We start from the raw sequence: 13392 nt of genomic DNA, 5'->3' as shown, positions 1-13392 counted from the left end.
ATAAAAAATTGAAGATTATTGTTCTATTCATTTCCACCAGCAACAAAAACAATCAGTCAATAATACAAAATGTTGGAACATGGAACAGCAATCTAAGATCTTTTACATATATTATCGACCTCTCTGTTCAATCTCTTTCTGAATTAGGTGGCTGGTTTCTAGGAAACAATTTGAAACTAGAATAAAACTTCAATCTCTTGGGATTTATTTTGGCAGCAATATGCCATAGGACAGGAATGTCCTTTTTCAGAACATATTTTAGTGATAGAAAAATTGACAATAGAAAGATTATGTCTAGGTTCTCCTTTTTATCTCTTTCTTCAAATATTGGTGGAATAAACATCAGAGGCAAACTGTGCTAATTCCAAACTGTGCTTGTTCCTGTTTTGTTTTTATGTGACTTATGGCAGTATATCGTACTCCACTTTGATGTACATAATACAGTTTTGTGCTAGACTAAACAAAGGTCTCCTAAAGATATCCATAACCTAATCATGAAACCTGTGAATATTACTTTATATGGCCAAAAAAAAACCAAAAAAAACAAAAAAAACTCTGAACATGTAATTAAGGATTTTGAGATCGGATTATCTAGGTGAGCCATTTTGTAATAACAAATGTCTTCATAAGAGGAAGGTAGAAGAAGATTTTACTACAAAAGAGGAAAAGGTTATGTGGCTGTTAGCTTTGAAGATGGAAGAAGCAACCATGAGCAACGAACTCATTTTCAGAAACTGGAAAAGGCAAACAAACCAACAAACGAACGAAAAAAAAAACCCTAGATGCTCCTCTAGAGCTTCTCTAGGGAATCCAGCCCTCCTGACATCTTGGTTTCTGCCCAGTGAAACTCATTTCAGATCTCTGGCCTCCAAAACTCTAAGAGAATAAATTTATGTTGTTTTAAGCCATAAAGTTTGTGGTATTTGTCAAAGTAGCAATAGGAAATTAATATATACATATATTGATCCTTTTACAAAATTGTCCTAAAGATTAAATCACTGATTTTTCTTTCAAAGTCTGTTTAAATGAGGAAACGTCTGTAAAAGTATTTAGCACAGTGTCTGGTAATAAATTTTATGAAGGCTACTATTGTATCTGAGCTTTGTCATTTTAGAGATGAGCTGTAATCTCAAAAAGTCTGGGCTATCTATTCTTACCATCATGACCAGTTTAAGGGAACTTAAGTTTTAAATTATAGTTGGCAGAACCTAAATTCAGATGTCAAGAGAGTCTTTTTTTTTTTTTTTGACACAGTCTCAATTTGTCACCCAGGCTAGAGTATGGTGATGGGATCTTGGCTTGCCACAACCTCTGCCTCCCAGATTCAAATGCTTCTCGTGCCTCAGTCTCCTGAGCAGATGGGATTACAGGCATGTACCACCATCCCTGGCTAATTTTTTTACATTTTTAGTAGAGACGGGGTTTCAGTAGGTTGGCCAGGCTGGTCTCAAACTCCTGGCCTCAAGTGATCCGCCCACCTCAGCCTCACAAAGTGCTGGGATTACAGGCATGAGCCACCGCGCCCAGCCAACACAGCCTTTTGATGCAAACACTCTGATACAAAAGGTTTTTTTTATAGCTTCTCTAACATTTTTTATATAACCTGATAAAGCCAAATTAACTGTCAATTACCTACACTACTTCAGAAAACATGTTTAATAAAGTAGCTATTGTTACAGCTATACCAAAGTAAGTGGAGACATTTTATAACTGTATGCATTAACACCGAACAGGAGCATAAAAAGTAACTATTTTCCAATTAGGAGTGTCCAAGGCTACAGAATATGAATGAAAAAGCCTTCATTTGTATAAGCACAAAGTGAATAATAAAATGAATACAGTAGTTAGGTGCACAATTACCCAATTTATGAGCACGCATACATACACAAATGAGGCATGTCCTGGATATAGTTTTTAAAAGTTATGTTTCTAAGATTTGGCTCTTAATCTCTTTCTGAATTAGGTGGCTGGTTTCTAGGAAACAATTTGAAACTAGAATAAAACTTCAATCTCTTGGGATTTATTTTGGCAGCAATATGCCATAGGACAGGAATGTCCTTTTTCAGAACATATTTTAGTGATAGAAAAATTGACAATAGAAAGATTATGTCTAGGTTCTCCTTTTTATCTCTTTCTTCAAATATTGGTGGAATAAACATCAGAGGCAAAACAGTCATGAAAAAAATAGCATATGATCTTCTCAGTAGCTTTCCACAAAGATTTCTGATCTAATTCTAATAAAACATAATAGAATTAGTAATCTATATTACCTAATAATCTAATCCAACTGTGAAAAAAAAACTGTACAAAAGAAAAGTACTGGAAAAATCACTCTAAAAAAAAAAACAATACAGAAGAACTATTCTTTCCAAACTCCATCCAGAAAAGAGTTAATAGGCACGAACAGTCTCTTTTCTGAATACTTAGGGAACAGAATGCTTTCTTATCATATTCACCACGCCAAAGATACAGATACATCCACTTCTAGCCAAGATATTTACCATCCTGCCTGAAACAAGTCAAAATCCAGATGAAATGTATTAAACAATGACCTAATAAAACTGCAATCAAGCAACAAAGGGCAGTGATCGCCAGAGAAGGAAAACAAATGATGACAACCCTATGACTGTTCCAGCTTACTGCATTCAGAGAGTTTCCAGACCACAGTATATGGAAGGGAAATGCAGATGGAGCCAGTACATTCACTGAGTTGAAGAAATGGAGCTAAGAGTCTAAAAAGACCAACACAGAGTTTGAATAAGAGAACTGTAGAGGAGAGAGAACTCCAGAAATCTGCAAAGGTACCATTTTGGAATCAGCAGAGTACTCATCAGCACACACATATAAGGAACTACTCAGGCTGGGGAAAGAACTCTCTAAAAGGATTAGATGAAGTAGTACCTGGCATTCATACAGATTAGGTAGAAACAGTTCCTGATCCTACCAAACTAGAAAACCGTAATTCATGGGATGCTGGGTAAAATGCTCAGAAAGATTTGGCCTCAAAAGTAGGAAAATGTGCCCCAGACCAAATATTGCTTAGGTCCTGCTTAACAATTATTAAAAAACAAAATAGGATAAAATTATTTTTAAATAACGTAACTACATCCCATAACAAAATTTAAGAATATTTGCAAATTATACAAAAGCTTCTAGTAACCAACAAAGTAAAATTCATGATGTCTGGAATCCACTTACCAGGCTGGCAAAAAAACAAGAAAAGATAACCCATGAAGAAGAGTGAAATCAATCTATCAAAACCAACTCAAAACTGACACAGATGTTAGAATCACCATAGAAATAACAGTTATTATGACTATTTCACATGTTGAAAAGTTAGAGACAGGGAAGATATAAAAAAGATGTTAAAATTTTAATAGATAGGCCGGGTGCGGTGGCTCACGCCTGTAATCCCAGCACTTTGGGAGGCTGAGGCAGGCGGATCACCTGAGGTCGGGAGTTCAGGACTAGCCTGGCCAAAATGGTGAAATCCCGTCTCTATGAAAAACACGAAAATTAGCCAGGCATGGTGGCAGACGTCCAGGTTCTCCTTTTTATCTCTTTCTTCAAATATTGGTGGAATAAACATCAGAGGCAAAACAGCCATGAAAAAAATAGCATATGATCTTTTCAGTAGCTTTGCACAAAGATTTCCAATTTAATTCTAATAAAACATAATAGAATTAGTAATCTATATTACCTAATAATCTAATCCAACTGTGAAAAAAAAAAAAAATCCCAGCTACTCAGGAGGCTGAGGCAGGAGAACTGCTTGAACCCAAGAGGCAGAGATTGCAGTGAGCCAAGATCACACCTCTGCACTCCAGCCTGGGTGACAAAGTGAGACAGAAAGAAAAGAAAGAAAAGAGAGGGGAGGGGACGGGAGGGGAGGGGAGGGGAGGGGAGGGGAGGGAAAAATTTTAATAGATACCCAAGTTGAACTACTACAGATGAAAACTATAATGTCTGAAACGAAAAGAATGAGATTTACTGCAGATTATATATTGTAGCATCTACTCTAAGAAACTAAGAAACAAACAGCAATGAAACTCCAATTAAGTGGAAGAAACGAAGTAATAAAGATCAGAGAGGACATCAATGAAATGGAGAAAAAGAAAAATAGATAAAAACCAATGAAAACTAAAATATGGTTCTTTTAAAAAAAAAAATCAATTAAACTGGCAAACTTTCTCCTAATAAATATTTTCGGTTTTATGGTCCAACCAGCAAAATCAAGGCTATTACTTAGGTGTGTGTATATATATACACATATATATATACACACACAAAACACTTAAAATGTAACAACTTAACAATGGAAAATCATTCTTAGCTTGCGGGCCATGAAAAAAAGAGGTGGTTGGTAGAATGTGATCCATGAGCTATAGTTTGCTAATCCCTATTCTAGCCACACTAAGCAAAAAACATGGAGGAACTAAAAGCTAGTATTATCCAGATATCAAAACCAGAGAAAGATATAGTAATACAGAACAGTATCTCTCATGAACACCAATATAATAATTATAAAAAATTTTAGCAAACCAAACCTAACCATATGTAATGTAGATAGTAAATCATGATTAATTAAGGTTTATCCTAGAAATGCAACATTGGCTTACCATTAAAAAATAAATCAACATAATTCTTCCTATAAACAAAAAAATTTTTTTGAACAAAATTTTACAAAACACATTATCTGAATATACTCAGAAAAAGGACTTAAGAAAAGTCTAATGTAAATTCCTGATAAAAAGTGTCAGAAATGGCCGGGTGCAGTGGTTCACGCCTGCAATCCCAGCACTTTGGGAGGCCGAGGCGGGTGGATCACCTGAGGTCAGGAGCTCGAGACCAACCTGACCAACATGGAGAAACAAAATTAGCCGGGCGTGGTGGTGCATGCCTGTAATCCCAGCTACTCGGGAAGCTGAGGCAGGAGAATTGCTTGAACCTGGGAGGCAGAGGTTGTGGTGAGCTGAGATTGTGCCATTGCATTCCAGCTGGGGCAACAAGAGCGAAACTTTGTCTCAAAAAAAAAAAAAAAAAAAAAAAAAGGTGTCAGAAACTAGGAAATTAAGGAAATTTCCTCAACCTGATATCAATCATCTATTAAAAACTTACTGTTAACACCATAGGTTAATGGTGAAAGCATAAGTATATTTCCCCTAAATCAGAAACAAAACAAGGATGTGTCTCTCACCACTTCTATTCACCACTATATTGAAAATTCTAGCCAGTAGACTAAGGCAAGAAAAAGAAACAAAGGCATTCAAACTGGAATGAAAGAAGCAAAGCTATCCTTGTTCACATGACATGATAATCTCTGTTGAAAATATGATGTTGTTTAACAAGGTTGCAGAATGTAACATCAACATACAAAATTCAATTGTATTTCTATATTCCTGTAAAAAACAATTGGAAATTAATATTTAAAACCACATTATTAGTTACAATAGCATCAAAAAAAATGAAAAAAATTAAGTATCAATCTGGCAAAAGATGGGCACGACTTATAAATTTAAAATTATAAAACAACATTGAATTTGTTTAGAAATTGACAGGCCAGTACTAAAATTCATATGGAAATACAAATATCTAGAATACTCAATACAAATCAGAAAAAGATAAAACTAAAAGGCAAACACCATCTGATATCAAGACCTATAGTATCTGGCGTGAGTTGGTGTTTGAATGACTGACTGAACGAACGAATGAAAGAATGAACAAAAATTTTAAAAATAAAAAAATGTTTTTAAAGGCCTATTATAAAACTACATACTATAATCAAGACAGTGAGGTACTGGTATAAAGACAGATGACAAAGAGCATAATGAAATAGAAGGGAGTCCAAGAATAAGCCCACACATAAATGGACACTCAATTTATTTTTTTAATAAAGTCACAAAGATAATTTATCAAAGGACAGTTTTTACAAGAGGAAAGCAAGAAATTACCTTTCTGACCCTCAGTTCAGCAAAGTTATCTTAGCTATGACAGAAAGGTGTGATCCATAAAAGAAAAGATTGATAAACTGGATTTCACTAAAATTGAAAGCTCTTCTTTTAGAAAGACACAGTTAAGAGAATGAAAATATAACTCACAGACTAGAGGGAAAAAAATTTTTTTTTTTTGAGACAGAGTCTCACTCTGTCGCCCAGGCTGAAGTGCAGTGGCGCGATCTCGGCTCACCACAACCTCCACCTCCCGGGTTCAAGTGATTCTTCCGCCTGAGCCTCCCAAGTAGCTGGGATTAAAGAAGCGCGTCACCATGCCCGGCTAATTTTTATATTTTTAGTAGAGACGGAGTTTCGCCATGTTGGCCAGGCTGGTCTTCAACTCCTGACCTCAGGTGATTCACCCACCTTGGCCTCCGAAAGTGCTGGGATTACAGGCATGAGCCACCGTGCCTGGCCAAGAAAATATTTTTAAATCCTACATCTGTTAAAGGACTTGTATCCAGACTACACAAAGAACCAAATCATCAGGAAAAAAAGAAAAAAAACTCATAAGCAAGAAGATTCAACTAAATGTTTGAACAAAAAAGACAAATAGGCGAATTAAGCACATTAAAAGATATTAGACATCATTAGTTATTAGGTAAATCCAAGAAAGCTCGACTGTGCAGCTGCAGCAATAGCTATATAGGCTGGCCTGGTTTACTGCTTGCATCTGACATCACAAAACAGGAAACAGCAAATCACTAGGGTTTCCTGTAGATGATCCTCATTCCTATTTTAAAAGCCTTTAAGGATGCCTATATGTTAGGTTTTTCTGAGATTTGACATATATTTCAAAAATTATTCTCCTGAATAAAAATTTGATGATAATCTTTTTTTTTTTTTTTTTTTTTTTTTTTTTTTTGAGACGGAGTCTCGCTCTGTCGCCCAGGCTGGAGTGCAGTGGCCGGATCTCAGCTCACTGCAAGCTCCGCCTCCCGGGTTTACGCCATTCTCCTGCCTCAGCCTCCCGAGTAGCTGGGACTACAGGCGCCCGCCACCTCGCCCGGCTAGTTTTTTTGTATTTTTTTAGTAGAGACGGGGTTTCACCGTGTTAGCCAGGATGGTCTCAATCTCCTGACCTCGTGATCCGCCCGTCTCGGCCTCCCAAAGTGCTGGGATTACAGGCTTGAGCCACCGCGCCCGGCCGATGATAATCTTTATTCAAACAAGAAGGTACCCTTCTAATACCCAAACATTAGCCCCACTCTAAAGGAATCCAACGCTTATAAAACATAACATGAAAACCAGTAAATTACTGGTTTGCAATCAGAATATGAAAAAATAGTGAGTTGCAGCCTAAATGAAATGATTACACAGCTCTCTGAGAAATTAAACTTTTCTCATTAAAAATGCACTTAATAATTCATGTAAAACAGGTTGCCTTTCTTAAACACTTTCAACAATTATGCCATGAATATTGGAAAGAATAAAGATCTTAATTAAGAAAAAGAACGTAGGCACAAATAAATAATATTAGGAAAGAACAGAGAATCATAAATACAGATAAAGAATTTTAAAACATATCAAAAAATACTATGAATATTTTCAGGCACTTGCTTTAAAAACATGAAAAAAATAACTTCTAGAGGAATTAAACTACAAAATGAACTCAAAAATATATAGAAATTTTCAGCGGTCAAAAATCGATTGAATTTTTTGAAACTTTAGATTCAAGCATTTTTTTTTCTTCTTTTGAGATGGAGTCTCAAATGAAAATACAAACGATACATTAGTAAATATAGCAATGTATTTTAAAATACATTTGTCACCAGGCTGGAGTGCAGTGGCACAATCTCGGCTCACTGCAACCTTCACCTCCCGGGTTCAACCGACTCTCCTGCCTCAGCCTCCCAAGTAGCTAGCATTACAGGCACGCGCCACCACGCCCAACTACTTTTTTTTTAATTTTTAGAAGAGACGGGGTTTCACCATGTTGGCCAGAATGGTCTCGATCTCCTGACCTCATGATCTGCCCACCACAGCCTCCCAAAGTGCTGGGATTACAGGCATGAGCTACCGTGCCTGGCCAGGTTCAAGTATTTTTATACGAGTTTTACAAATATTCATAAAACATCTGAATCAAAATCTAGGAAATATAAAAAGAGAGGAAATTCTAAAATTCCATTCTTGAGATTAGTATAAGATCAATATAAAAGTAGACTAGGATAACAAAAAAAGACTAATTCAAATATAAGCTTATTTTCAAACTCCCAAATGACACATTAGTAAATATAGCAATATATTTAAAAATACATGACTATCTCAACTTTATCCTAAGAATACTACATTGGTTTACGATTAGAAAAGCTATTAATTTAAATTGATTACATTAACAAATTAAAGCAAAATAAAATTACAATCTCAATTGAAACAAAAAATCATTAGATAAAATTTACCACTTATTCATTATGAACACCTTAGCAAGAAAGAATGAATGGAAGGTAAACTCTTTAATTCAGTAAGCAATATTAGAAATTCATAAATAAATACCACATTCTATGGATCAACTCATCAGTAGCATTCCCTTTAAAGCTAAGAACAATAGAAGACAGGCCTGCCATCTATGCTTCTATTCATCACGGTACTGAAGGCCTTAGACAAGGCAATAAGATAAAGAAGAAGACTTATAAGTGTAGAAAATGAAGAAACAAATGTTATTCAGATAATATAAACTTTTAATACAGAAAATCCAAGATAATCTACAAATTGTACTAATAAGAAAGTTCAGGGGCATTACTACATACAATATCAATGTACAGAAATTAAAGTTCCTATACAACGACAACCAGAAATTACTAAATGTGTTTTTTTAAATATCACATTTACAATAGTAATGACAGAATCATAATCTTTCAAGGAATAAATCTAACAAAGAGCAACATACTTAATACATTAAAAAATTATAAATTTTCTGAAGAAGTAGTTGTTTCTCAAATTGATCTATAAATTAAATGCACTTCTAATAAAAATTCCAAAAGGATTTTTTACTTAAATTTAGCAAACTGATCCTAAAATACGTATGAAAAAGCAAACTCTCCAAAATAAGCAAGTTCATTCTGCAAAATAAGGGGAAAAAATAGGATTTCTCTCCCATCAGAAAACAAAACAAAGTTTTAGTAATGGAAATAGTGTGGTATTGGCACAAAGTCAGATAAGTAAGACTAATGGAACAGAATTAAGCACCTAGAAAGAGATCTTAGCATATATGACACAGGTATCATTCTAAATTACTATGGAAAGAATAAATAATTCAACAAACTAAGAGATAGTTTCACAGAAAATTCAAACAATCTTACAAATAAAATTTTGAAATTTTAGAAGAAATTCTGCATTCTTCACGATCTTGGGAGAGAAAAGAATTTCTTAGAAGTTTAGAGAAAAAAAGTAAAAAGAAACGAACAAAGCCTCCAAGAAATATGGGACTATGTGAAAAGACCAAATCTACATCTGATTGGTGTACCTGAACGTGATGGGAAGAATGGAACCAAGTTGGAAAACACTCTTCAGGATATTATCCAGGAAAACTTCCCCAACCTAGCAAGGCAGGCCAACATTCAAATTCAGGAAATACAGAGAATGCCACAAAGATACTCCACGAGAAGAGCAACTCCAAGACACATAATTGTCAGATTCACTAAAGTTGAAAAGAAGGAAAAATGTTAACGGCAGCCAGAGAAAATGTCGGGTTAGCCACAAAGGGAAGCCCATCAGACTAACAACAGATCTCTGGGCAGAAACTCTACAAGCCAGAAGAGAGTGGGGGCCAATATTCAACATTCTTAAAGAAAAGAATTTTCAACCCAGAATTTCATATCCAGCCAAACTAAGCTTCATAAGTGAAGGAAAAATAAAATCCTTTACAGACAAGAAAATGCTGAGAGATTTTGTCACCACCAGGTCTGCCCTACAAGAGCTCCTGAAGGAAGCACTAAACATGGAAAGGAACAACTGGTACCAGCCACTGCAAAAACATGACAAATTGTAAAGAGCATCAATGCTAGGAAGAAACTGCATCAACTAACGAGCAAAATAACCAGCTAACATCATCATGACAGGATCAAATTCACACATAACAATATTAACCTTAAATGTAAATGAGCTAAATGCTCCTTGCTAGGAAGAAACTGCATCAATTAACGAGTAAAATAACCAGCTAACATCATAATGACAGGATCGAATTCACACATAACAGTATTAACCTTAAATGTAAATGGGCTAAATGCACCAATTAAAAGACACGGACTGGCAAATTGGATAAAAAGTCAAGACCCATCAGTGTGCTGTATTCAAGAGACCCAGCTCACATGCAGAGATACACATAGGTTCAAAATAAAGGGATGGAGGAAGATATACCAAGCAAATGGAAAACAAAAAAAGGCAGGGGTTGCAATCCTAGTCTCTGATAAAACATACTTGAAACCATTAAAGATCAAAAGAGACAAAGAAGGCCATTACGTAATATTAAAGGGATCGATTCTACAAGAAAAGCTAACTATCCTAAATATATATGCACCCAATACAGAAGAACCTAGATTCATAAAGCAAGTCCTTACAGACTTACAAAGAGACTTAGACTCCCATACAATAATAATGGGAGACTTCAACACCCCACTGTCAACATTAGACAGATCAGTAAGACAAAGTTAACAAGGATATCCAGGAATTGAACTCAGCTCTGCACCAAGCAGACCTAATAGACATCTACAGAACTCTCCACCCCAAATCAACAGAATATAAATTCTTCTCAACACCACATCGCACTTATTCCAAAATTGACCACATAGCTGGAAATAAAGCATTCCTCAGCAAATGTAAAAGAACAGAAATTATAACAAACTGTCTCTCAGACCACAGTGCAATCAAACCAGAACTCAGGATTAAGAAACTCACTCAAAACCGCTCAACTACATGGAAACTGAACAACCTGCTCCTGAATGACTACTGGGTACCTAACGAAATGAAGGCAGAAATAAAGACGTTCTTGAAACCAATGAGAACGAAGACACAACATACCACAATCTCTGGGACACATTTAAAGCAGTGTGTAGAGGGAAATTTATAGCACTAAATGCCCACAAGAGAAAGCAGGAAAGATCTAAAATCGACACCCTAACATCACAATTAAAAGAACTAAAGAAGCAAGAGCAAACACATTCAAAAGCTAGCAGAAGGCAAGAAATAAGTAAGATCAGAGCAGAACTGAAGGAGATAGAGACACAAAAAACCCTTCAAAAAGTCAATGAATCCAGGAGCTGGTTTTTTGAAAAGATCAACAAAAATTGATAGACCACTAACAAGACTAATAAAGAAGAAAAGAGAAAAGAATCAAATAGATGCAATAAAAAATGATAAGGGGATATCACCACAGATCCCACAGAAATACAAACTACCATTAGAGAATAAACACCTCAATGCATATAAACTACAAAATCTAGAAGAAATGGATAAATTCCTGAACACATACACCCTCCCAAGACTAAACCAGGAAGAAGTTGAATCCCTGAATTGATCAGTGATAGGTTCTGAAATTGAGGCAATAATTAATAGCCTACCAACCAAAAAAAGTCCAGGACCAGACGGATTCACAGCCAAATTCTACCAGACGTACAAGGAGGAGCTGGTACCATTCCTTCTGAAACTATTCCAATCAATAGAAAAAGAGGGAATCCTCCCTAACTCATTTTATGACGCCAGCATCATCCTGATACCAAAGCCTAACAGAGACACAACAAAAAAAGAGAACTTTAGACCAGTATCCCTGATGAACATCGATGCAAAAATCCTCAATAAAATATTGGCAAACCAAATCCAGCTGCACATCAAAAAGCTTATCCACCATGATCAAGTGGGCTTCATCCCTGGGATGCAAGGCTGGTTCAACATATGCAAATCAATAAACATAATCCAGCATATAAACAGAACCAAAGACAAAAACCACATGATTATCTCAATAGATGCAGAAAAGGCCTTTGACAAAATTCAACAGCCAGTCACGTTAAAAACTCTCAATAAATTAGTATTGATGGGACGTATCTCAAAATAATAAGAGCTATTTATGACAAACCCACAGCCAATATCATACTGAATGGGCAAAAACTGGAAGCATTCCCTTTGAAAACTGGTGCAAGACAAGGATGCCCTCCTCTCACCACTCCCATTCAACATAGTGTTGGAAGTTCTGGCCAGGGCAATCAGGTGGGAGAAAGAAATAAAGGGTATTCCATTAGGAAAAGAGGAAGTCAAATTGTCCCTGTTTGCAGATGACATGATTGTATATTTAGAAAACCCCATCATCTCAGCCCAAAACCTCCTTAAGCTGATAAGAAACTTCAGCAAAGTCTCAGGATACAAAATCAATGTGCAAAAATCACAAGCATTCTTATACACCAAAAACAGACAAACAGAGAGCCAAATCATGAATGAACTCCCATTCACAATTGCTTCAAAGAGAATAAAATAACTAGGAATCCACCTTACAAGGGATGTGAAGGACCTCTTCAAGGAGAACTATAAACCACTGCTCAATGAAATAAAAGAGGACACAAACAAATGGAAGAACATTCCATGCTCGTGGATAGGAAGAATCAATTATCATAAAAATGGCCATACTGCCCAAGGTAATTTATAGATTCAATGCCATCTCCATCAAGCTACCAATGACTTCCTTCACATAATTGGAAAAAAATACTTTAAAGTTCACATGGAACCAAAAAAGAGCGTGCATTGCCAAGTTAATCCTAAGCCAAAAGAACAAAGCTGGAGGCATCACGCTACCTGACTTCAAACTACACTACAAGGCTACAGTAACCAAAACAGCATGATACTGGTACCAAAACAGAGATATAGACCAATGGAACAGAACAGAGCCCTCAGAAATAATATCACACATCTACAACCATCTGGTCTTTGACAAACCTAACAAAAACAAGAAATGGGGAAAGGATTCCCTATTTAATAAATGGTGCTGGGAAAACTGGCTAGCCATATGTAGAAAGCTGAAACTGGATCCCTTCCTTACACCTTATATAAAAATTAATTCAAGATGGATTAAAGACTTAAATGTTAGACCTAAAACCATAAAAACCCTAGCAGAAAACCTAGGCAATACAATTCAGGACGTAGGCATGGGCAAGGACTTCATGTCTAAAACACCAAAAGCAATGGCAACAAAAGCCAAAATTGACAAATGGGATCTAATTAAAGAGCTTCTGCACAGCAAAAGAAACTACCATCAGAGTGAACAGGCAACCTACAGAATGGGAGAAAATTTTTGCAATCTACTCATCTGACAAAGGGCTAATCTACAAAGAACTCAAATCAATTTTCAAGAAAAAAACAACCCCATCAAAAAGTGGGCAAAGGATATGAACAGACACTTCTCAAAAGAAGACATTTA

At 35.9% G+C, this 13392-nt stretch overlaps 1 protein-coding gene across 6 annotated transcripts in view; it reads right to left on the bottom strand.

The window, feature by feature from the left end:
• FUT8 (fucosyltransferase 8) overlaps nucleotides 1-13392 on the bottom strand; it is a 352844-nt gene that overhangs the window by 129076 nt on the left and 210376 nt on the right. The window lies entirely within an intron of this gene.

The sequence above is a fragment of the Theropithecus gelada genome, chromosome 7b (assembly GCF_003255815.1).
Source record: "Theropithecus gelada isolate Dixy chromosome 7b, Tgel_1.0, whole genome shotgun sequence".
Lineage (NCBI taxonomy): Eukaryota > Metazoa > Chordata > Mammalia > Primates > Cercopithecidae > Theropithecus > Theropithecus gelada.
Note: the sequence above shows the minus strand (reverse complement) of the source record. Positions and strands in the feature narration are given on the sequence as shown.